Raw genomic sequence first — 25,295 nt, forward strand, 5'->3', positions numbered from 1 at the left:
TCATAGTGGTGAGGAGGAATGAATGAAAGTCCCCTCAAGGTATCTGCTTTATATACATTATTTACACAATGGGCTGCACATGATTGGCTAATTCCGGAATTCTACTGTAAGCCAATCAGGTTGTGGATTCACTTCTATCTGGAGCATGATTGGGTGGTTCCTGCCAACCAATCATATTGCTGCATTGTTCTAGGACCAATCTGACTGCTGCATTCTGAATCCTATTGTTCTAGGACCAATCAGACTGCTGCAGTTTGGATCCTATTCAACTCAGTACATAACAAGGACAGAGGACACTTATGCATCCATAGGAGAGATGATTGATTGATGAATGAGGAAGTGGGAGAGATGGGGGGTGGAATTCATTCAGAACAACGCTGCTATCCAAGAGGCTGGGTTCTATAGCCTCTCTCTGTAAATACTGAATAAAAAGCAGATGATAAGAAACATTCCCTTGTCTTTGTACGTTCCTGGGCAAGCAGCCGGGAGTCACTGGCAGCAGCCTGACAGTCAGGTGTGCTCTCATGTGTGTGTGTGTATGATGATGTATCACTTCCAGGCCCTGTTGCACCTAGTGATTCAAGGAGAGTCCTATCTTCTGCCCCAGATCATTCTTGCTCAAATATATCACCAGGACACCATTTGACACAAAGTGGGCAGCACAGTTGATTCTAAAGCACACATTCCCGCATCTCAGCCTGTTCCACACCAATCTAATCCCACAATACCCAGCTGCATCATGGTGATGAAATGCCATCTGCTCATGTGTACCCAGAAGGGAAGGGAATGGGCACAGAGAGTAAACCTGGTGGGGACTGGCATCTGGCATAGCCTCTACTCCTTTATGAGGGGAGGAGTTGTGAGTGGGAGCTGGTTCCCATGTCAGCAGGGGGGCGTATTTGGCCCCCTGCGTCAGATTCCCGGCTGCTGCGCCATGCCCATCAGCCAGCCAATAGGGCTGGCTTGGTGGGTGGGGTTTAGCCGCATTCTAGCGGCCGCGGCAGCACCATGCCCTCCTTCAGCTGCTTGGAGTCGTTGGATCACCCGCCCACCCTCCCTTTAGGTCATATTTATGCTTTTGACCTGCTATGGACTTTGGTTGGTTGCCTTGGTTGCCCAGGGAGTCTGGTAGGAATTTTTATCCATTTGGCTAATTGGCACCAACCTCTTGGTTTTTTGCCTACCTCGTAGCAAATCGTCATAACTTTTTGGGCATTGGCGGTTAGGCACTGGAATATGTGTCGTGTGTTGGAGGGCAGATTGTGGCCAACACCTACCCCTCCCCTTGTTGGTTTTCTGTTAAAGGAATCCAGCGGTCGTGGATCCTGTCCGATGCCCTGCTGGTGGCTAGGGCCATGACACGACCCCCTGGTGACATCAGGGGAAGCTTCCAGTTGTATCTGCATCAACAAGCTCCTCCAACTGGTTGTTAACCTTTTGGATGACTCCCTGTGTTTGTTTGATCCAATGCCTAAGCCAATACCACTTACATGCTGTAACCAATAAAGTTGTGGTCCTCTTTAGCCCATTAACCTAAATACGTCCTTGTGTTTTATTTATCCCTAAGCGGGTGGCGGGTCCTTGACTCACAAATGCTTGCTGTAGAGAGTATCCATTTGGATAGCACAGAAAGCAAATAATGCATCTCGCATCACACAAAGCAACCAGGCCCTCGCTCTAGGCACATGCTTAGACTAAAGCACCTAATATCCATCCGCCTACTTACCTTTTACAATGTATACATTAAGGGCTGGACATACATCTAGAGGGCAGACAGCTTCCATCTGTCAAGGCACATGATCCAATGCTCAGAAAACCCTCCCACAGTAACACCTCCAAGCTGGAAGGTAGGAGAAGCAGAGCAACCCGACACCCCCCCCCCAAAAAAAGCAGCTTGCAGGTGAGAATGCAACTCCCAGCTGTATTACTCTCTTCTCCAGATTTTACACTGCAGTTTCAGTGAGCAAAAGGTGTTTGCAAAAATGTGCATTTTACATAAAAGAGTTGTACAAAGGACACCGTTTACAGATAAATGCATTGAAAAGCAGGGGAAAGTGTCTATTTTATAGGGAAGTTTAATATTTTAGGTAAGAAGTGTATACAAAATGCATTCCATTTAAAGGCAGATTTTTGTATGTTCTTTCAACAAACAAGCAAAAAAAGAGGATTGAATTATGAATGAATGCCAGCGAGCCTGAAATTAGACTGCTTCAATCCAGCCCCTTGGCTGACTAAAATTTCATGACCAAGGTGTATTCCCTGCCAGGTATTTCTTTTGATGTAATAGAATATTTAGAAGTGAGAAATGAAAAACAAACATTAGGTAGGAATCAGGCCTTTAGTGTTTCGGGAAATTCCCTCCCCCTGAATAGTGGGCAGGTGCCAACACTTCCCCTTTCAACAAGGCTTTTATTTTGAAAACTTTCCCAGCCTGCATCTGCTTTGGAATTGTTTTAAAGAGGTTTTTTTAAATTGTTTTGTCCCTTGTACTTTGCCATCCTGGGTTCCTTTGTGAGGAAGGGTAGGATATACATTTAATTTTCAAAAAGTCAAAAATAAATAAACAAGGAGTGGAGTTGTGCTGTGACCTAAGGGATGGATTGCCATAACTGAGACATGGACATATGTGAAGAATATGACAATGAAATTGAAGAATAGTTATAGATAGGAGTTGGGGAACCTTTATTCAGGCTGAGGGCCACACTCCCTTCTGACTGACATTCTGGGAGCCACATGTATGCCCCCCAACATTTCACTGATGAAAATAGGGACATCTCATTCCCTGATAATAATCATTTTATTATTTATACCCCACCCATCTGACTGGGTTGCCCCAGCCACTCTGTGTGGCTTACAACATATATAAACACATAACAGAACATTAAACATTAAAAGAACCTTCCCTATACAGGCATGGCCAAACTTGGCCCTCTAGCTGCTTTGGAACTAGAACTCCCATCATCCCAGGCTAACAGGACCAGTGGTCAGGGATGATGGGAACTGTAGTCCCAAAACAGCTGGAGGGCCAAGTTTGGCCATGCCTGCTATACAGGGTTGCCTTCATCTCCTTGGCTCAAGGGTCGCATAACTGCTCATCTTCCAACATTTTTCAAATGAAAATAGGGAAAAGGAAAAGTGGGACATTATGGGCTCAAATCATAAACCGGGATGGCTTCTGTAAATCTGGGACTGTCCTTGGAAAATAGGAACACTTGGAGGCTCTGCACATGCCACTGGGGGACAGGAGCAGAGGCAAAAGCAGATGGAGAAGAGTCATTTCAGGACCAGGCTGCTCACTCCCCAACCCCCTCCCCCTGCTCAGGTGAACTACCAATAAAGGAGACCACACAGTTGAATGGGATTGAATCAGGCCACAACTTCACTGACTACAGGTAAAGTGGTTTGGCATAGGCACTGGGTAAGTATTTATTTCCGGGCTGCCTACAGGAAATGACATCAGGGCCAACCCGGCAGCAGGGATTCCTATGACTTACATCAATAGGGGTATCCCCTCAGGGATCACTGCCTCTAGGAGTGCTGAGGCCCAAACCCCCCTGTCTGGGCAAATGGACCCCTTTAATGGGATACCCTATTTCTTGAGGGGAAGGTGAGGCTAAAACTCCCCCTCCAACCAAGGCTAAGGTTACCCAGTGCCTAAACTGCCAAAGCTGTGACGATTGCTATGAGGTAGGCGAAACCTCCAGGCAAAAGCCAATTAAAGGAGTAAATGCAAAATTATTAGAGTGGGTGGGCGGGCTGATCTGACAAAGAAGAGCTGGGTGTCGGGAGCAGGCGTGGGCAGTTTTAAACCTCCCAGGCGCGGACCTCAGAGAAGCCTGGTTGTTCCCTCAAGCCTGCCCCCAAAGAGCCCAGCCCTCCAGGCCAGCCTGCCATTGGCCAATTCTGCAGGCTGACGCAGAACAGGATCAGAACCCGATGCACAGCCCTGCATCGTCGGTGGAAGGGGAGGCGCTGGCCTTCCTGCAAAGGTACAGCATGCCTAAAAATTTATACCCCGCCCATCTGGCTGAGTTTTCCCAGCCACTCTGGGCGGCTCCCAATAAAGTATTAAAAACAATACAGCATTAAATATTAAAAACTTTCCTGAACAGGGCTGCCTTCAGATGTCTTTTAAAAATAGGATAGTTATTTATTTCCTTCACGTCTGAAGGGAGGGTGTTCCACAGGGCGGGTGCCACTACCAAGAAGGCCCTCTGTCTGGTTCCCTGTAACCTTACTTCTCGCAATGAGGGAACCGCCAGAAGGCCCTCGGCGCTGGATCTCAGTGTCCGGGCTGAACAATGGGGGTGAAGACGCTCCTTCAGGTATACAGGACCGAGGCCATTTAGGGCTTTAAAGGTCAGCACCAACACTTTGAATTTTGCTTGGACACGTACTGGGAGCCAACGCAGATATCTCAGAACCGGTGTTATGTGATCCCGGCGGCCACTCCCAGTCACCAGTCTAGCTGCCACATTCTGGATTAATTGCAGTTGCCGGGTCACCTTCAAAGGTAGCCCCACGTAGAGTACATTGCAGTAGTCCAAGCTGGAGATAACTAGAGCATGTACCACTCTGGTGAGACAGTCCGCGGGCAGGTAGGGTCTTAGCCTGCGGACCAGGTGGAGCTGGTGGACAGCTGCCCTGGACACAGAATTAACCTGCACCTCCATGGACAGCTGTGAGTCCAAAATGACTCCCAGGCTGTGCACCTGGTCCTTCAGGGGTACAGTTACCCTATTCAGGACCAGGGAATCCCCCACACCCGCCCTCCCCCTGTCCCCCAAAAACAGTACTTCTGTCTTGTCAGGATTCAGCCTCAATCTAGAATTTGGAATACAGAAAAGGGAGGCATGAGGAAGTCGGGGAAGAAAGGTATAAGAAATTAGGATATGAAATGGTACATGTTTTTTGTTTTGTTTATGTCTTTGTATGTTTATGTATGTTATGCTTATATGGAAAAAATTCTTGAATAAAAATATTATAAAAAAAAAGGATTCAGCCTCAATCTGTTAGCCACCATCCATCTTCCACCCGCCTCCAGGCACTCACACAGGAACTTCACCGCCTTCACTGGTTCTGATTTAAAGGAGAGGTAGAGCTGGGTGTCATCTGCATACTGATAAACACCCAGCCCAAACCCCCCTGATGATCTCTCCCTACGGTTTCATATAGATATTAAAAAGCATGGGGGAGAGGACAGAACCCTGAGGCAGCCCACAAGTGAGAGCCCAGGGGTCTGAACACTCATCCCCCAACACCACTTTCTAGACACGGCCCAGGAGAAAGGAGCAGAACCACTGTATAACAGTGCCCCCAGCTCCCAGCCCCTCTAGACAGTCCAGAAGGATGTTATGGTTGATGGTGTCAAAGGCCGCTGAGAGATCCAGCAGAACTAGGAAACAGCTCTAGGCAGGCAACTAGAGAGGATGTGAAACAAGGACAGTGGCCTGTAGAGGTGTGGCCTGTAGGGGATTTCACTTGGGGAGAGTCCAATGGGCCAGATTGAAAGGCCTGTGTCTAGATGCACAAATATAATAAAAAGCAAAATAAGATGTAAGATTTCTTTTGAAATGAAAAGTGTTTTCCATACCACAATGAAGAGTTAACTGAGGGATCAGGATAAGGAAAGCTCACTGGCCCCTGTCTCAGTTAGCAGACCTGGTGACATCTTATCTTGCATGCTTTAAATTTGTCATTTGTTCTTATCTTACACTCCTACCAGGCACAAGTGAAACTTTCCGTTTCTTTCCCTGTCCAAAGTTCTTTGGCATCCCATCTAGTGTGCATCATTGCAAGAAGCAAACGTATGAGAATTTGTGAGAAGTCAGGTTGCTGATGGCTTGACATGGTTTTCCTTCCCTGGTTGAGTCAGTTGGTGCCTCATTATTTCCTGGATCTATTTCCTTCCTTTCCTCTTGACTCCCCATCACTCTTTATGGGTTACATGAAGGGGAGTCTACAGTGGGGAGTCTGTTTCTGCAGCCTCCCCTGCAGGATGTAGAAACCCAACTCTACCCAGGCACACCCACCTATGCACACTGCTGCTACAGATGTCATACGTCTCAAAGCTAAGCACCGAAAATGCAAGGTACTTCACTTTGAAGAGAATGATGTGCAAGCACTGTCACATAAAATGGAACTCAAAGGAAAACTCCACTTAAGTCACTCTGAAGGAAGATATCGGAGCCCTCCTAATCATTTGTCCATGTGCATGCACAGAAAATAGTCGTTCTAGCTGAAAGGCAACACATGGAGATATGCACTGATCATTGCAATGCATCCTGAATTTATAATTACAATATTACATATTGCATAACTTAAGAAGGTTGTATAATGCTAGAGTCTATCTTAATTCTCCTCTGAAAACATCAGCATTCCTTGAAAATTATGGATTTCCACAAACAATTTTACTTCTGGTCAATCACATTGTTGGAAATACATGCCTTGCTCATCCCTCTCACCCTCAAAACAAGAGTAGGTTTATTTATTTCTTCCTCTTTATTTGTTCTTACTCAAAACATCAGAAATGACAACAGATCTCTCCAGTGAAACACGTGATTCGGTCTGAAGGTATTTGCATGGAAATGAGAAGGGGGTTCTTCTGCACTGCTGTCAGCGCTTCATTACAGGAGACTCTTCATCAACAGGAGGCTGGAGAACGCAAGGAGGAGAGATGCAGCTGCTCCAGGGGCCTTGTTGCATTCAACCGTTTTAATTTTTCCATACCCCATAGCAGACTCCCCTATCTTCATTTTTTCACAATCAGTCTTCTTAAGACAGGCTTTAACTATTGTGCTGACATTGACGCTTGGTGCTGGATATAAAACAAACCAACAAACAAACAAACTGAAGTTGAATGACCAGCAGAGTCAGTGTTCAGAGCCATTATGTCCCACATAAATTCACCCACTCAGCAGTGCTGTAAGATGTCCTTTGATCCATGTTTTAAAACAACTTACGCAGACTCTCATTTCCTACACTAATATACAGAACGCAGGGGTATTGGGGGGAAACCAGCCTCATATAACCAACATGCTTAAGTCTAATTAATACATGAAGGGGTTAATGCCATAGAGTAAGCTCTCCTGCCAAGCTTAGCTAGGTCACCTTGGGGGAAGGTAATCAAGCCTATTGTTCTCTCCCAGTTTAGCATGTAAAAAGAACGGTGCTGGTTAATCCAAGCTCAGATCGCATGGCTCTAACAAGCCTTTTTTGAATTCCTATACCAATAACTTAGGAACTTTCACCACTGTAATTAAGCTAAATTTTACTGCCTGCATTTCCTCACTGGTGTATGACGAAGCACATGAATCAAACCTTTGAAAAAAAAATATAAGTAAAACATTTTAAATGTACCAAATGTGTGATTTTTTTTCTATGCTAGAGGAAGAGGGTAACCTTGGAATGAACATAGAAGGGCATATTTTAAAGGTCTAACAGCCTATATTTGCTGCATATTTTGTGATTTTAAATCTCTGTTGGGGTTCTCTCACCAGACAGAACTTCTGCAAACTTGGATATTGGCATTGAGGAATTCTCCTTTTATACCTACGTTTTCCTTGCCACCAATAGATAGTTCTGTTTCTGCAATTTAACTTTCAGCTCAAAAACACCACAAAATTCATACCAAGATGTGCATTTTTGGATAAAGCATAAACGAAAATGGGGAATCTGAGGGGTGAGCCCTACTCCTTCATTGATGCGCGTTCATGTCTTGGAGACACCTGAGAAGTTGTGCTGAAGTGTTAGGCTGAGCACAATGCTCCTTCAGATGTTCAGTTTGAATGCCTGTAGGGGGCTCGAATATCCCTCCATTAATAATAATAATAAAAATAAATAAATAAATAAATAATTTTTTATTTATACCCCGCCCTTCCCAGTCTAAAACCCGGGCTCAGGGCGGCTAACAGCAAATATAAAACACTGATTAAAATATGACTTAAAAACAGCATAAAATGCAACATAAATGCAGCATCAATGTCAATAAAATTCAGGGGTCATTTTAGGGTGGGGGGGGGAAAATCCCAGTCAGTAAATATCAAATGATCACCAGGGCTAACTGGCCAAGTTGGTCCTACTAGGGCCAGTAGGAGACCAGGGAAGTGTTTAAATGTGGTGTCCCAGAAGGGTTTCTGCATAAAAAAGGAAAGGGAAAAGGGAATAGAGGATCAGGCTAATTCAAATTGAAGGCCAGGCAGAATAGTTCTGTCTTACAGGCCCTGCGGAAGGAAATCAAGTCCTGCAGGGCCCTAGTCTCGTGGGACAGAGCATTCTACCAGGTTGGAGCCGTCACTGAAAAAGCCCTGGCCCTGGTGGATGATAGTCTGACACATTCACAAAGAGGGACCTCATCTCAGCAGTCAGGCCCACGCTTTGAAATCTTTTGGTCAAAGGGTCTCTGGTTGCAGGGCTGGGAAAGAGAGTTGGCTGAGACCTTGAGCAGCTTCTGTTAGTTGGAGACAGCTTTGGACTATTCAACAGAACGAGAGTTTCATTTGTTTATATGATTTGTGCAACCAGGGACCCCATTCATTCATCTGGCCTGGGTAATGATCCTTTTCACTCACGTGTGGGTTCATACTGAACAACGGCACAGGTATCTAGTTGAGGATCACATTCCACATTATCACTGGAACAGGTTTGTCCGACGGCTTTGCAAATCTCACACTGCAAAGAGGCACCTGGAGTAGGAAAGAGATGCAGATGTTTGAGTTATTTGCCTGAAGAAATGGGTAAATCCCACCTGAGTGGATAATGAGATTACCTTGGAACATAAACTGAGTTGGGTCTCCCATGGGTGATGGAATTGGCATTCAATGCCCCCCCCCAAAAAAAACATGAATTAAGCAAGAGGTCAGGAAGAATTCCCTCACCTTAGATGGTCTCTGAGTCCTTCCAGTTCAATACCTGCCTTTGTCAAACCAAGCAATCCTTGCTTGAAGGAATTATACTTGATTTTTTCCCTCATGCAAATTGAAAGGATCCCAGCTTTGAACTTGTTCCACCTTATTAATGCCTTCAGGACAATTCCCCTCTGGGGTGTGGAAAGAAAATCAACTACTAAGTCCTCACCTGTAGCAAGAAGCAGAGAGAAGAAGAGGAGTCCCAGGAGAGCTTGCATGGTGAAGGAAGTGCAATGTTGAAGACTCAGTTGATGAAACAGATTTTCTGGGCTAAAGGATCTGCAGAAACATTCAGAGAATCAGCAAGGAAGCACTTTCAAAATCAGAACTCACTGGAGTTTCTAAAATGCCAGTTCATCACTGAGGTGGTGGAGTGATGGTTTTGCTGACGTTTCCCATTTCCTCATCTTCTAGCTGTAAAGTATCCACATGGTACGGGGAGTGGTGCTTGTCATCTCCTAGTACAACTAAGGCACTCACAGAAATAAAAAAACAGTGGTCACTGGTGAGGTGAAAGGCAGGGAAACTAGCAATAGGTGGGGTCTGAGCCAAAGACAGGAAGACCCGCCTCCTGACTGGCTCTGAATAATAAGGCATGGACTCTGGAAGTGAGCTAGAGTTCCTCTCTGACATGAGAATTTATTAATTGTTTTAAAAATTAATTTATTAAATGTGTATACCACCCTTCCCCCCGAAGACCTCAGGGCGCTCCATAGATAAAAATACAAAATACAAAATAAAGGGAAGAATGAAAACAAAACAAACCTATAACCCTCCTCTCACAAACACATTTAAAAGGACACAGAATGTTAATCAGACCAAAAACCTGGCAATGTTTTTGCCTGGAGAGCATTCCACAGATGGGGAGGTAAAGGTAAAGGGACCCCTGACCATTAGGTCCAGTCGTGACCGACTTTGGGGTTGCGGCACTCATCTCACTTTATTGGCCGAGGGAGCTGGCGTACAGCTTCCGGGTCATGTGGCCAGCATGACTAAGCCGCTTCTGGCTAACCAGAGCAGCGCACGGAAATGCTGTTTACCTTCCCGCCGGAGCGGTACCTATTTATCTACTTGCACTTTGAGGTGCTTTCGAACTGCTAGGTTGGCAGGAGCAGGGACTGAGCAACGGGAGCTCACCCCGTTGCGGGGATTCGAACTGCGACCTTCTGATCGGCAAGTCCTAGGCTCTGTGGTTTAACCCACAGCACCACCCGCGTCCCTCCACAGATGGGGAACCACTGCATAAAAGGAATGTTTTTGTGCAGCTGCCCTCCAGACCTCTTGTGGAGGAGGCACATGAAGAAAAGGGTCACCCATGATTCATATGGGGAGAGGCGGTCCTTGAAGCACTTTGAATTGGGTTGGGAAACTAATTGGTGGTCAGTACAGTTGGGCCAGGATTGGTGTGATATGCTCAAACTGTCTTGCCTCGGTGAGCAACCTGGTGGCCAAAATCTGCACCAGCCGGAATTTCCAAACCACCTTCAGAGGCAGCCCCACATCTAACATATTGCAGCCATCTAACGTAGAGGCTACCAGAGCTGAGACAACAGAAATTACACTATCCCTGTCCAGATATAGGCACAGCTGGGTCACCAGCCGAAACTGATGGAAGGCACTTTGCACCACTTAGGCTACTTGAGCCTCAAACCAACAGCAATGGATCCAGAAGGCTCCCACAAGCTACATACTCACTCCTTCCAAAGGACGGCAACCCCATCAAGAACAGGCAACCTCCCATCCATCCAGGCTGGGGAACTGCCCACTAACAGTAGCTCGGTCTTATGTGGATTGAGCTTCAGTTTGTTGGCTTTCATCCAGTCTATTACCAAGGTGAGACACAAGTCTAGCACATCCAGTGCCACACCCGTTGACGTACAGAACATGCACAGCTGTGTTTTATCAGCATATTGTTGACAATGTACTCCGGATAGCCCCACGCAGTGGATTCATGTAGATGTGAAACAGCATAGGTGATAAAATTGAACCCTGAGGAACCCCACAGTGAAGGCTCCATGGGGCCGAAGAACACTCTCCAAGCATCACCCTCTAGAAACGACCATCCAAGTAGGACAAGAACCCACCCCTAACTTGGTTGATGGTACAGAAACCCATGGAAAGGTCGAGGAGAATTAACAAGGACCCTCCATGTGTGTGCCCCAAATGGGCCAAAACCTTGATTAAAATGGATCTAGAAAATTAGTATTCTCCAAGAGTGCCTGGATCTGGTTCACAACCATTCACCACTTGGGAGTCATTCTGGACTCACAGTTGTCCATGGAGGCACAGGTCAATTCTGTGTCCTGGGCAGCTGTCTACCAGCTCTACCTGGTACGCAGGCTAAGACCCTACCTGCCCACAGACTGATTCACCAGAGTGGTGCATGCTCTGGTTATCTCCCGCTTGGACTACTCCAATGCGCTCTACGTGGGGCTACCTTTGAAGGTGACCTGGAAACTGCAATTAATCCAGAATGCGGCAGCTAGACTGGTGACTGGGAGTGGCCGCCGAGACCATATAACACCAGTCCTGAGAGATCTGCATTGGCTCCCAGTACGTTTCCGAGCACAATTCAAAGTGTTGGTGCTGACCTTTAAAACCCTAAACGGCCTCGGCCCAGTATACCTGAAGGAGCGTCTCCACCCCCATCATTCAGCCTGGACACTGAGATCCAGCACCGAGGGCCTTCTGGTTCCCTCATTGTGAGGTTACAGGGAACCAGACAGAGGGCCTTCTCGGTAGCGGTGCCTGCCCTGTGGAACACCCTCCCTTCAGAAGTGAAGGAAATAAGCAGCTATCCTAACTTTAAAAGACATATGAAGGCAGCCCTGTTTAGGGAAGTTTTTAATATTTAGCGCTGTATTGTTGTTAGCACTCGATTGGGAGCCACCCAGAGTGGCTGGGGAAACTCAGCCAGATGGGCGGGGTATAAATAATAAATTATTATTATTATTATTATTATTATTATTATTACTACTACCACTACTACTACTACTACTACTACTCAGTAACCTAGCCCAAGAAGGGAGATTGGCAAATGGCTGGTAGTTACTTAGATTTTCTGAGTCCAGGGACGGTTTCTTAAGGAGTGGTTTTGCTACAGCCTCCTTCATATTCAGGAAGCAACACAATCTCTTTGTTTTAACACTGGAGAAAATCATTTCAAACTGCTCTATCAATGGTACATGTGTAAAATTTACACTGTGTGATTATTTAAGTGTTGAATAGGTGGATCTCTGAAGGTGGACGTGAAAGATATTTCCTGTATTTGTCCAATGATTAGAGTCTTTAGGGGAGAGGTAGTAGAGATAATATTAATAAGAACTTGCACATTGCCATTGGGCTCCGGTAATTTTATTAAGGTATTTTGACCCACAAATAAAGAGTAAATGCAGAATCTAAGAGTAGCTTCTGGCATGCTCTTTGCAATAATAATAATAAAAAATGGAAAAAACAGTGAAAGGAAATACAAAATTAAAGGTATCAATAATCGATAAAGTTACAGAACTGATTATTGTTGTAGAAAGTAGACAATAAAGACGGGTTTTTTAAAGGGATAAATGGAATCCACTTACTGCATTTGCAGAATATAAATGTAACTTAAATATGGACAAATATAATGGTTTTTCTATGTTGTACAATATTAAACAAATTATTATAATATATCAATTATATGTAGGTATATTTCTCTTTTCTGTAATGATTGCATATATATATAGAGAGAGAGAGAGAGGGAGAGGGAGAGAGAGTCATATAAAAGGGATGGTTGAACTTACCACAGTTTTTCAGGGAGTGCAGGTAGGGTGTTTCTCAGTGCAAGGTAGACAGGATGTCTTTCTCCAACAGCCCAACATCAGGTACGGAACTCAGATGCCAACCTTTATAAAGTGAGTCATTGTGTGGTTGGTGATTCTTTCAGTGTCTTCCTATTAGCTATTCCCACACCTATTGTTAATCATTACACAGTTTAGTTTCCATGAAACTGGATCAAATCTTGCATGCACACATGCATGCAATAGGAGTAATCTATAAATAGGGCCCTGGTTGCACACACACAGAGGAATGTAACCCTTCTCCGCAGCTGACCTGATAACTGGGGAGGGGCTCTTCTAGCCCCCCATCAGGCCACTGGCATTTCTATGATTATGCATATTAAAATGTTACTTTGCTTCCACGGGATGTGGTGATGGCCTTATAAGAGAATAAAGCAGATGTGTGGAGGATAGGGCTTTCAATGCTTACTTGTCACGACTGCAGTGGATTCCTTCCAGAATCAGAGGCAAGATAGAGGAAGAACCACAACCAATTGCCTTCCCTGTGGGCTTCCCAACAGCATCTGCAAGCCTTCTCTGGAGGCTTACAAGTTAATCTCCGTCAGGAGCAACAGCCAGGGTGTAAGTTAGATGGTCAATGAATCTTTCAACAAGTGTGTTACGTTGAGATCTTTCCCAGTCTGCATCTGTACTGGAATAGGTTTTTTTATGATGCTTTGAAGATTGTGTTCTTCTTGTCGTTTTACAGTATCACTTCACCCTAATGTCCCTAATGTTTGGGAGGTTTCTGACGCAGTATTAATTTAACAAGGAGCCAGGAGTGAAACCAAAAGTAGACTGACCAGCTAGCTGAATCAAATTATATTGCTATGGGAGGGGGGGTAAACCTCTAACATTTTACTTTTCGATATTTGTACTTCCAGTTTACTTGGTAACCCCCCTCCCCGGGAAAAGCTAATGTTTGAATAGCAGCTGGTTAAGGAACAACATTGGGCAGGCGCCATGATTTGATTTTATCTGGACTATGTTCCAATGTGGCAGCTACCTGCAGTGAAAGGCTCCTGGACTGATTCAGCAGAAACACCAGTTTGTGAAAAGAGGATGTGAATTTACAGAGGGGAATCTTGGAGTACAGATTTGGACTATAAAGAAGAAGAGTAAAGATGTAAAATCCACACAGAAACATTTTATTTGGACTTAAACTCACTAGCAGGATGAACGCAGAGGCTGTTGAAAATACAGAATGTATTAAGGGAATTATTGTAATATTTTGAAATGCAGTAGAACTCTGAGATGATTAGGATTCCCTCCGATCTAGAAGCATGGGAAGTCAGCTAAAAATAAAAATAATTTATAATTAGGCATAACATTGGGATTTGTTTGATTATTGGATAATTTGTATAATTTGGAATATATAATTTGGTTTGATTGGAAAACTTCAATAACTATTATTTTTAAAAAAGAGAAACACTGCTGTACTGTTTAATGAATACAGCATTCCCACGCTGGGTGATAACTTATTTGCATCCATTGATTCGGTTGCAAAGCGACTAGTGTGTTTGTCCTATGCAGAATTGCAGAAGTGGACCGCTTGCAGATTATGGCATTTATTACACTGGAAGAAGAACAACGCCAGGTGAATGAACCCCTGATGTCACGGCTGACATTATTAGGTCCTATAATAAAGTTGCCAGAGGAAGGTGTGGGGGCAGAGTAGGGCATTTGGGATTATTTGCTGGGGATGTTTATGTTGAATCAAGCCCATCAATCAGAGGAATTTGGCACTCTCCAGGTGCCCGGCTTTGATTCCTTGACCTCCCCGTCAGCGACTCCCGGCAGGACAAGGCGAGGTCTTTATCGGCCGATTCTCCTCAAACGTGAGAAGAACACAACCACTCCTCCTCCCTCACTCCCTGCCATCCCCAGGGAGGGGAAAGAGACAGACAGAAATGTATTTACATGCCTTTATTTCTGTCTTTCCTCAGTGCAGAGAACAACATGTCTGCACTCTCTGATACCCAGCTGCAGAGAGAGAAAAACTCCACCCATGTACTTCCAGTACAGGGTCATGTGACACTCTGAGCTAACATCCGGTGCTCAGAGCACATAATAGACTGTCCCTGGTTCCCACGGTACAGTCCCATAACATAAACATCCTGTTTGGCTTTCCAGCCATCTGGAGCACTCAGCAGCATTGCTCCTTTTTCGTAACAACCTCCCCCAAAAGAATCAATGCGTGTTGCGGCATGCATAGCGTGATCCAGAGAAGAAAACAAACAGTTGTTATACACATAACACTCCCCTGTTGTTTCAGTTCCACCCTTGGAACTACCCGCCACTGGTTTCCCCAGTGTACCTCTCTGGTTGTCTGGCTTCCAAGGAATGAGTGCATCTGCATTACCTTGGCTAGCAACTCTCTGTTGTGTCTTTGTCTCTGACTTAGACACAGCTCCAACCTGTCCTCGGTTGTGTACAACAGCAACACATGCAACAGCTAAATTAGCATACTCTTCTGAGTACCTTTTGGGTGGTTCACCCTTTGTGACTCTCTCAGACCTGCGTATGAGGTGCTGATCCTCTCTGCTCACTGGTCCTGTCTCAGGACTCTTAGGAGAACCAGTTCCAATAGCAAACAGTGGTTCATCCTTCACCTGTGAAGGTCTATCAATTGTGTGAGACTTCCTCTCAATGACTGTGACAACTGAGCTCTCCGAGCTATCAGTGTCATCACTCTCAGTACCACTGTACTCTGTGAAATCATCATCATCATCTGAATCGTCCTCTGTGGGAAATGTGTGTGCTTTCACTCTCTCCTTTTCAGGAGCACTCTCTAGAAATTTTGTGAGAATCACCTGACCAGATTCAGACAAAATTACTCTGTAGAGACCCTTTTCATATCTCACAAAAATGCCTCTGGCATTCTTTACTCCACCTGGAGCTTCTGTCCTCACATGAGACCCAAAAACCTTGAAATGGGCAACAGAAGGTTTTCTCTGGAACAGTTTCTCAAAAGGAGAACTTCCCAACTCTTTCGAAACCTTTCTCACCCATGCATGACAAAACGACATGAGTGACTCCGCCCAGAACTCATGTGGCAGATGTGAACTAAGCAATTGCGCATTCATTCCCTTTTGCAATTCTTTGTTCACTTTTACACAGACACCCCTGTTCCACGCTTCCGCTGAAACAGCAATCTTGTGTCTGATCCCCTTCTTCTGCAGGAACCTCTGGAAATCCTGTAAAAGAAAAATCTGCTTCTCATCTGTCAAAAGACAATCAATGTCAGCATCATGCATATCTTTAACTTTGTCACAAAACTCCTGAAACCTCTCCAAGGCTTCCTGTGGCTTTCTCAACACATAAACCCAGACATAGTTAGAGAAATGATCCACACACACAAGATAATATCTTGCATTGCCTCTAGATGGTTCTAGAGGACCAATCACATCAGCATACACCCGCTGAAATGCTCTGTTGACTCCGGTCTTCTTCTTGCTCACACCTGCAAGAGAAATCAAGTTAGACTCAGAATTACATTCCATGTAATCACTTTGCTCAAAGTCCAACAAATACAGTCCACCTTTCTGTCTGGCAGAAAGATATAACTCTCCATCTTTGAAGATCTCGCAGCTCTTATCACCATAGGACAGTTTGAGTCCTTTCTTTGCAATCTGCGAAACACTCAGCAGATTGAACTTCAGTTCAGGAACCAAGTAAACATTGTTTATTGTCAAGTTCAGACTCTTCAGATAGACAGTCCCCACGCCGGCCGCTTCCAGCTCCTGACCGTTGGCCTGTGTCACAGCGAAGCTTTGCTTCTTAAACGATGAAAAGAGTCCTCTGTGTGGGGACATATGAACCGTCGCTGCAGTGTCGATAATAAACGCGTTCCCAACATCTGGCGTGGTTCCTTTCGCCATCAAAGCCCTTGCAGGTTCCACCATAGGCTTGGTATGACCTTTGCCTGACGCCTCAGGCTTTGCTGAGCGGCCCTTCGCTCCTTTCGGCTGGCGTGGCTTCTTGCAGCTCCGCTGAAGATGCCCAGCCTGTCCGCAATTATAACATCGAACAGCGTTCAAAGCTACAGCATCCTCCCCAGTAGCTTCATCAGTGGGGGAATTAGAACTCCGTTCTTCCCTCCCCCTGTCCTTTACTTCCAGTGCAGCATGCCGGCTGTGTTCATCCTGAACCACGGCACTCAGGGGCACTCCCCCCTTCTTGGCATCCATGCTGAACTCAAGTCTCAGCTCTCCACTCTCGAGCTAGTTAAAATCCAAAAGCTCCTTTTGAGCTCTCTTTCTGCCTCTCTCTCAGGCAGGCAATCTCCAAGCTCAAAGTCAAAACAAACTTTCGCTTTTCCGGCTCTGACTGAGCCAGCCCCAGGTGTCAGTAGTTTTCCACTGCCGACTGTCGTTGCTTAGCAACCTTCCCCGGGACGGGAATCCTTATCTCACCACAGGAATTACTGGTATGCAAGCGTTTACTTTCAGAGCTGTATTTTCCAAACGCAGCTCTCGTGAACCAGAGAATAAATCAATCTGCATTCACACTTTTAGCCCGATATTCAGCATACCTTTTTGGGGCTCCGTTGCTTGGAAAACACCCCCTCTTGGTGTCCTTCCGTCTGTTCAGCTTCTGGCTGCAATGCAGACGTTATCTTCTTTCCTTGGTGCAGAGGATGGCACACGATCCATCAACCTCTCACCTCTCATGCTGATTCCCATGGATCAGATAACCAGCAGCTTCTGCTACCATATGTTGAATCAAGCCCATCAATCAGAGGAATTTGGCACTCTCCAGGTGCCCGGCTTTGATTCCTTGACCTCCCCGTCAGCGACTCCCGGCAGGACAAGGCGAGGTCTTTATCGGCCGATTCTCCTCAAACGTGAGAAGAACACAACCACTCCTCCTCCCTCACTCCCTGCCATCCCCAGGGAGGGGAAAGAGACAGACAGAAATGTATTTACATGCCTTTATTTCTGTCTTTCCTCAGTGCAGAGAACAACATGTCTGCACTCTCTGATACCCAGCTGCAGAGAGAGAAAAACTCCACCCATGTACTTCCAGTACAGGGTCATGTGACACTCTGAGCTAACATCCGGTGCTCAGAGCACATAATAGACTGTCCCTGGTTCCCACGGTACAGTCCCATAACATAAACATCCTGTTTGGCTTTCCAGCCATCTGGAGCACTCAGCAGCATTGCTCCTTTTTCGTAACAGTTTACTCTGTCTGTGTGTCTGTTACGCATCCTTTTGCTTCTGACAAGTTGTTGTTTCAGGTTAGGAGGTGATCTAGGCACTACAGGGCCTGTGAAAGGGGAGGATATTATCCAGGATCGGTTGCAGATTCTGGATGCTAGTGTCATAGGCTAGGCTGGACAGCTCCTGTCGAATTGCACAGAATGTCAGAACTGCCTACTGTAGCAACTCATCCAGCATCCTCAGAGACGCCACCTACTGTAGATGTCTGTGGGAAACCCCCGAGAAGGGCGCCAGCGTAAGAGCACTCCCCGCCCCGGTGGTTTCCAGCAACCAATATCCAGAGCATTACTGCCCCTGACTTTGAAGGCAGAGCATAGCCATTGCGGCTAGTAGTCACTGACAGCCTTCATGAACAGATAGGTAGCCGTGTTGGTCTGTGTATCTGAAGAAGTGTGCATGCACACGAAAGCTCATACCAAGAACTAACTTAGTTGGTCTTTAAGGTGCTACTGGAAGAAAAAAAAATTTTTGTTTAGCCTTCATGAATTTATCTAGGGCTCTTTTAAAGCCATGCACCCAATAATTCTTCCTTAAGCTGATTCTTTCAAATTAGAAAAAGAGAGAGTCATCTCTAAACATTGTTGCAGTCGGCATCTATCTGTCCCGGGAGACAATTTAAGAGTGAGACTTCGGGAGTGAAGTAAACCGTTGGGAGAGTTTACAGTGTTTGCCGTGGCTGCAGAGAGCAATACGGGAGAGACATGTTTTGTTGCAGCTGGGGAAGATGTTAGCATCTGGTTGTGGTGATGCAGATGTATGATGGTGTTTCTTCTTTCGGTGCTCCTCCCAGCAGCCGTTCCTCCTCTGGTTAAGCCAAGCCCAATTCCGACTCCTACAGATTAAAAATAAATAAATTCAAGTGTTGTGATTTATGTTGTTCTAGGGTTGGGCAGATGCTCTCTGGGAGTCCCTTCCAATCTTATAGTTTTACAGCTATAAGAGTTGAGTCTGCAGAAGAGGATGGGTTGGATTGTTGTTGTTGTTTTAAATGGTCAAGCCAGTGTCTTTTTTTAAAGCAGATAGTCTGGCACATAGGTAGCCCAGCACATTCCCTTTTGTTTGAGAGGATCCCTGTGCTTATCCTGTCTACATGGTAGCTCTAATCTGAATGGTCACTAACTGCATTTCTGGCATTTCATTTCATAGACTCATAGAGTCTTAAGGGACACCAAGGGTCATCTAGTCCAACCCCACTGGAATGCAGGAATCTCAGCTAGAGCATCCATGACAGATGGCCACCCAAACTCTGCTTAAAAATCTCCAAGGAAGGAGAGCCCACCACCTCCCAAAGGAGTCCGTTCCACTGCTGAACAGCTCTTAGTGTCAGGAAGTTTTTCCGAATGTTTAGTCGGAATCTCCTTTCTTGTAATTTGAAGCCATTGGTTCGTGTCCCACCCTCCGGAGCAGGAGAAAACAAGCTTGCTCCATCTTCCATGTGACAGCCATTAAGATATTTGAAGATGACTATCATATCTCCTCTTTTCTAGGCGAAACATACACAGCTCCTTCAAGCACTTCTCATAAGGCTTAGTTTCCAGACCCTTGATCATCTTGGTTGCCCTCCTCTGCACACGTTCCAGCTTGTCAATATCCTTCTTAAATTGTGGTGCCCAGAATTGGACACAGTGTTCCAAGTGTGGTCTGACTAAGGCAGAATAGAGTGGTACTATTACTTCCCTTGATCTGGGCACTATACTTCTGTTGACATGGTGAGCATTGTGCTGTAAGGCTATACATGCAATACAGTGGTACCTCGGGTTAAGAACTTAATTCGTTCTGGAGGTCTGTTCTTAACCTGAAACTGTTCTTAACCTGAAGACCACTTTAGCTAATGGGGCCTCCTGCTGCTGCCGCGCTGCCACAGCGTGATTTATGTTCTCATCCTGAAGCAAAGTTCTTAACCCGAGGTACTATTTCTGGGTTAGCAGAGTCTGTAACCTGAAGTGTCTGTAACTTGAAGCATCTGTAACCTGAGGTACCATTGTATTAATTTTTTAAATATATATATATATATTGCTGTATCATGAATATATATCACAGCAGTTTACAATGATATAGAAACATAAAATCATAAAAAGTTTATGATAAAAAGTTAACAGATTAAAGACAAACATTAATTTGTTGGGGGGGGGGAAGAGTTGCCCATATGCCAATCTCCAGGTAGGGCTAGGGCTACCCCCCTTCTGAAACCCCCAAGACCTGCTGTCGATCAATTAGAGCAGGGGTAAGCAACCTCTGTCCTGTTGGTCTGATTCTGTCAAGCCTTCCAACCCTCGCCTATGATGCTGTTTAGACCAAGCCATGTCTACCGGTACTTGCCAAGACATCTTATATGAGACAAGGCTGGTGCAAAAGTGATTTGCAGGCACTGCTGATCAGTGGTATCTTCCAAGCACAGTACTTTGAAGCACCAATGATCAGCAGATCACCAAAGCTTGCATAGGCTGTTCCTATGCCTGTATGACAACATCCAATTCTCTAAATTCAGTGTAGACAATGCTAGATGGGCTAAGAGTCTCTCTTTTTATTATTTGACAGCTCTGTATATTACAGTGGAGCCAAAAGCCTGCCAGAGTTCAGGGACATGGAAGAAGGACAACAGGGACCTCTCAAGGTGGAGCATGTGAAGATCTGCAGTGAATGATTAGCCAAAGTAAACTTTCTGGAAGTGTTTGAATGAACACGGAACTCGTTTAACTCACTGTGACACATTTTATAATAATAATAAAAAAATTATATATATATATACCCCACCCTCCCAGGCCAGGGCCGGGCTCAGGGCAGCTAACACCACATATGAATTACAACAAAATGTAATAGAAATAAACAAAACAACAACAACAACAAACAGTTCATTAAAATATGGCTTAAAATACCACTTAAAATGCAGCTTAAAATGCAGCCTCATTTTAGTAGTAGCCCATAAATCAAGACCATAAAGGGAGGAAACATCAGATATTCACCTGAGCCAGCTCTCCTACATGGGCCAACAAAAATGCCAAGGGAAAATTTATACACCAAATCCCATATAAGGGGTCAGAGTGAGTCTAAGCCAAAGGCCAGGCAGAACAGCTCCGTCTTGCCGGCCCTGCCGGCCCTGCAGAAAGATGTCAAATCCCGCAGGGCCCTGGTCTCTTGTGACAGAGTGTTCCAGCACATCGGGGCCAGTGCTGAAAAGGCCCTGGCCCTAGTTGAAACCAATCTAACCTCCTTGAGGCTTGGGACCTCCAAAGTGTTGTTATTTATGGACCTTAAGGTCCTCTATGGGGCATACCAAGAGAGGCGGTCCCGTAGGTACGAGGGTCCTAGGCACACAATGCACATGCATTTCTGCTTTACATTAAACCCTGGTGAAACACAAGAGAATTCCAACTAGTTTGCAGTTGCATATCCTGTAATTGGACAAAGTTTGATAAGAGCGTCCTCTGATAAATTCCTGAAGTTGAACAATGCAGGAATCATAGTGGCGGGTTGGAGGGTGGAATTTGTTTGTCTTGCACCAGATTCCTTCCTGCTTTCTATTCATCATCTCACAATGAAGTAGAAATTTCCAGATAGCTCCCTGCTACTTTGAAGTTGGTCAAGTAATAATAATCTTACAGGGGACTCTGTAACACGAAACACTACATTCCTATCTACCCCCAATTCCTAATTGGACTGCTCCTCCTCAGTGCTCCAACAAGCCTAGAACACATGCTTTTTAGTGCTGTTCATGTCTTTCCAGGGAGGTGTGTTTCCCTTTCTTCCTCACCTTAGCTTTCCTCTGCCCAGATCCAGTCCAGAACCTCATGTTACAAAAGTTGGCAAGACCCCATAGTTTTCCTGGCACTCAACCAGAGTCTGTGGGTCTTGCCTAACATATGGATTTTTCTGCATGCATGTTCTTCAAATGTAATGCATGTTTGAATGGCTATTATTGATTTCCGTGCACATTTCCCCCTAACGTTATTCGACTTGAGAACTGCACTGCAAAATTCAGATGAGTTGCAGATTTTGAAGGGTGGCTGCATTTCAGTTCAGAAAGTGTAGGTTTGTTAGGTTCAAAATGCAAAATGGGTCAAATTTCTCACCCATCCCTACCTGAAGGCTTTCTACTGTGAAAAGTACCATATACTCTGTATCAGGGATTTAAGGCTAGCATGCAGTTGACACTTCAACCCAAGGAGTATAGACATATTGATAGCACAATGGTATGAATTAGGCTTGCCATACGTCAGGAAGATTCCTGACATGTCCTGGCTTTTGGGTGTAAAAATGGCATCGGGGGGAACTTTGCCGAATTGGCAAAATGTCAGCGGAAACAGCTCCAAAATCTTTCTTAGTTAGCTCAACAACTTCACAGGTGTCAGGAAAAATTGCAACCCTAGTATAAATGAGCTTCCTCACTGTGATCCCTCCCCCATGCTCTTTCATAACTGGAACAAGCCAAAAGCATAGTACAAATGACAAACTGCAGAGCTTCCCAGTTTGCCAGTGTATAGGGGCAACAATGCTACAATGAAATCGACATGTGCCTTTTATTGCCCTATGTTTAAAATGCTTAAAATAATGTATTTAAATTAACTTGTGCCCAAACCAAATCAGGCTGTTTCGGAGGATCCAGCTTTGGGCCATGTCGGGACAAGACAGTCCCAGATCAGGTTGCCCAGGGCTGTCAAGGTGGCACAGATTTCCTTCACCAGCATGTTCCTCATAGGGAAGGCATTGAAGAAACCAACTCCTGCAGGATTGCACCCTCCTACTCTTGGAGGCATAGTTTCTCCTCCTTTCCCTGCCCCCATCCCAACCAAATGTTTAATTGAGATTTTTTAATATAGTAAAGAAACCTCAACATTAGCCCAATTCCCAGATTAATTCAGGGATAGTTCCAGGGTGTGCCAAGTGTTCCTAAATATTAGCAATTATTGATTCCCCAAAGTATTTAATTTCTCTCCCCCCCCCCACAGTAAGATTTCAAAAAGGCACTGGAAAGGGCTTTTGAAAGGCTCCAGTGACATCTGAAATCCGATACTAATCAGCTCTAAGATGACATACACAGAAGGCTTTTCAATTGCTTTCTTCACCATTTTAAAAATCATTGGTTTTACTCCATCACACTGGAGACTCTTGAGAGTCCCATGGACTGCAAGAAGATCAAACCTATCCATTCTGAAGGAAATCAGCCCTGAGTGCTCACTGGAAGGACAGATCTTGAAGCTGAGGCTCCAATACTTTGGCCACCTCATGAGGAGAGAAGACTCCCTGGAAAAGACCCTGATGTTGGGAAAGATGGAGGGCACAAGGAGAAGGGGACGACAGAGGACGAGATGGTTGGACAGTGTTCTCGGAGCTACCAGCATGAGTTTGACCAAACTGCGGGAGGCAGTGGAAGACAGGAGTGCCTGGCGTGCTCTGGTCCATGGGGTCACAAAGAGTCGGACACGACTAAACGACTAAACAACAACAACTTCAAACATGCATCTCCATAGTCTAATAATCCAACAACTTTGTAAATATTAAGTAACATATCCCACCATAGCACAAAACCTTACTAGACTGGTGGATCAAGCCAATTAGTAGGCAACTTCTTACCAGAGCCTAAAGCTGTGTGTGGATGGTCTCTGATGGTAGGAGAGCCTGAGGATTAAAAAGATGAGGGAGTGAGAGAGAGAGTTCTGCACAGACTAACATGGGACCTTTTATAGGATGTTTATCCTAGGATCCCTAACAGTCATGGGTTGACATTTTCCTATACCAGCTTGCACTGTTACAAAACCACCCTTATACTCCTTGACCTTAGCTTTTACTCTATAAACTTGTTGACTATTCTAAATCCTTGAACTATGAAAAACACATTTATTTAATTTTTGGAATACGTTTCATAATATGCCTGACACACTAAAGTTTTCCTTTTCAATCAAACCTGTGGGCAACTCTATCAAGAGGCTTTCCTTTACTGCATGTATGAAGAACCATTGGCTCCCCAGTTGCTGCTGAACTACAACTTGCAGGATCCAATGGGAGTTGCCGTTCAAGAACATCTGTAGGGTCAAAGTTTCCCCGCAATTGATTTACAGAGCTTTTTTTTCCCTTTCAAAAATGCCAAAACCCACAATTTGCCAAAGATCCAGTACAAAGCGCCACATTTCAGAAATTGTCCCTTGAAGTCAATCCCAATAATGTCTGGACATATGGCAGCTCTCGCATAATTCTAGGGTTTTCTCAGCACTGTGAAACAACTAAGTAAAGAAATAGGGCCTCCCAGAGGGTCTAGGGCTAGGGTGGGGAACCTCAGGTCTGTGGGGCCAAATGAGGCCCCATAAGGCCTTCCAGTCTGGTCCTCAGAAATTTCCCCAGGCCATACCATGGGTGGACTTTGGTAATCTTTTGCATACTGCTCTGTCATCCTGATTTAAGTGGGACATCCTGGAATTACAGAAGCCGTCTCAGCTTCTGATTGGATCCCAGAATTTCCATTTTTTGGTCTGGCGCTCTGATGCGAGTCCATTGGCTTGCACCAGAGCACTGGACCAAAAGTCACTCATTTCTTGGTTTTGCACTCTCGTGTAAATCAGCTGGCTCCCACGAGAGCTCAGGATCCCAAAAACCCCAAGCGCCCCGATTTTGATCAGTGGGAGGAGGGTATGCTTTTGTAATATGGCTCTCTGTGTGAAGCCAACATTTGGTGCCCCAAAATGGATCTTCTCAGTAATGGATCTTCTCAATTTTGGGTCCACTTCACTCAGCACAGTGTGTAGGGGAACTGCCTACATCGCCCCAAATCGCATTGACCATGCCCTCATTGGCCCAACTTCACCTCTTCCCAGGCCGGAGGACAGAGTGTAGGATAATACGTAGAAACTAGCCTACTGTAGGAAGATAAAATCCACATCCATTGCTTTGACCACTTTTATCTCTGGCTACACCCACAAACTGGCATTTGCCAGAAGATTGCCCAGAAGAAAATAAGACCCTGGGACTGGAAAAGTTTTTGCATGCCTGATCTAGGGTCTCATAGGGAGGGATTTTTGAGCGGAATGGTGATTCTGAGAAAAGATTAGAACTAAGAGTGGCCATTTCCCTATTCTGAGTCTTCTCAACTAATGCTTGTAATTGCCATGCCAATCTGGATACAGCCTGAAAGAGCACACACGGATCTAGTAAAAAGGTAGTGTGGGTAGCAGTTTTTATTAGGGCAAGTAAAATCTAGTTCTCAGCAAGGTCTATATCTGGTCTGAGTACCATCCCAGATTGAAGGAGGAAGCTCACATACTGTTACTCTGTTTTTCTAGTCAGCATAGGGTGCAGGCAGAGAGTTCAAGCTGCAGGGAACAAACACATTAAAATGTTCAAACATGAATTCAACATTTTTT

General features: G+C 45.1%; 2 long non-coding RNA genes across 2 annotated transcripts in view; one reads left to right on the forward strand and one right to left on the reverse strand.

The window, feature by feature from the left end:
• LOC310769270 overlaps positions 1 to 25,295 on the forward strand; it is a 199,390-nt gene that overhangs the window by 59,756 nt on the left and 114,339 nt on the right. The gene's annotated exons all lie outside the window — the stretch shown is intronic.
• Positions 6,483 to 12,810, reverse strand: LOC310769136. Its single transcript, XR_014551424.1, has 4 exons — positions 12,683 to 12,810; positions 9,076 to 9,185; positions 8,571 to 8,684; positions 6,483 to 6,817 (listed from the first exon to the last, which is right to left on the reverse strand). It is a non-coding gene; the product is annotated as an uncharacterized lncRNA (long non-coding RNA).

This window comes from Podarcis filfolensis (genome assembly GCF_964270895.1).
Source record: "Podarcis filfolensis genome assembly, chromosome: 8".
NCBI classification, from domain to species: Eukaryota; Metazoa; Chordata; class Lepidosauria; order Squamata; family Lacertidae; genus Podarcis; species Podarcis filfolensis.